Source organism: Pseudophryne corroboree, chromosome 3 (assembly GCF_028390025.1).
Source record: "Pseudophryne corroboree isolate aPseCor3 chromosome 3, aPseCor3.hap2, whole genome shotgun sequence".
Lineage (NCBI taxonomy): Eukaryota > Metazoa > Chordata > Amphibia > Anura > Myobatrachidae > Pseudophryne > Pseudophryne corroboree.
The window spans coordinates 1,352,501-1,353,329 of NC_086446.1; positions in this window are offsets into that span (position 1 = coordinate 1,352,501).

Consider the following 829-nt stretch of genomic DNA (forward strand, 5'->3'; position numbering starts at 1 on the left):
CGCAGGGCCCTCTCCTGGGGCTTGCGAGGAGCGGCCGTCGGGGCTGGCCGCGTCCTCGGATCTCGATGCGACGCTCGTTCGGTTCCTGGGAAATCGTGTGCTCCGCCGGGGTCCGGGGGCGAGCGCCCTTCGCTGGGCGAGGGGGACGCTTCCCCGGCACCCCTGGCGGTGTCGGACGCCTGCGGGTGCCGGCGGACGGAGCAGACCGCGCCGCACGGGGTACGGGTGCGGGGCCCGCCCGGCTCCGGAGACCGGAGCGCTCGGGCGGACGCCTGGGGACCGGACGCCCTCTCCGGGCGGAGGGGTTCCGGGCGCGCCGTGGGCAGAGGGAGGGTCGGGTTCGCCTGGAGCCGGCCGAGACCCCTGGGTTCCGGCCGAGCGATCGTCCCTCCCCGCCGGGGCGCGGGGTGCCACATCGATCGGGTTGCGGAAATGGGAGACGTGGGGCCCTTCTCTCGCGTCAACCGCAGCCCTCCGTTTTCTCTTTTCCGGCTTGACTCTGTTCGCCACCTGTGATGCTCTCTGGCCGGTTCCCTCGGGCGTAGCGGGACGGGCGGCGCGCGCGACGCTCTCGCGGAGCGTCCTCCGACGCTTCCCCGGGCTCCTGGAGCCGCCTCCCGGCCCGAGGGGTGCCCGTCCGCACTCATCGGCTGAACTTCCGCAAATTGCAGTACCCGATTCGGCCCGCCGGGGGGCGCTGCCGCCGGGGGAAGAGGGGGACGGGCCGGGCCTGGCGCCGGGCTCCGCCGGACGCCCGGCGCTGCCCCGTCTCGGCCTCGGAAGGGGGAGTCGGGGGAACGGGAGGCCGGGAGTCCCGGAGAGAGAGAGA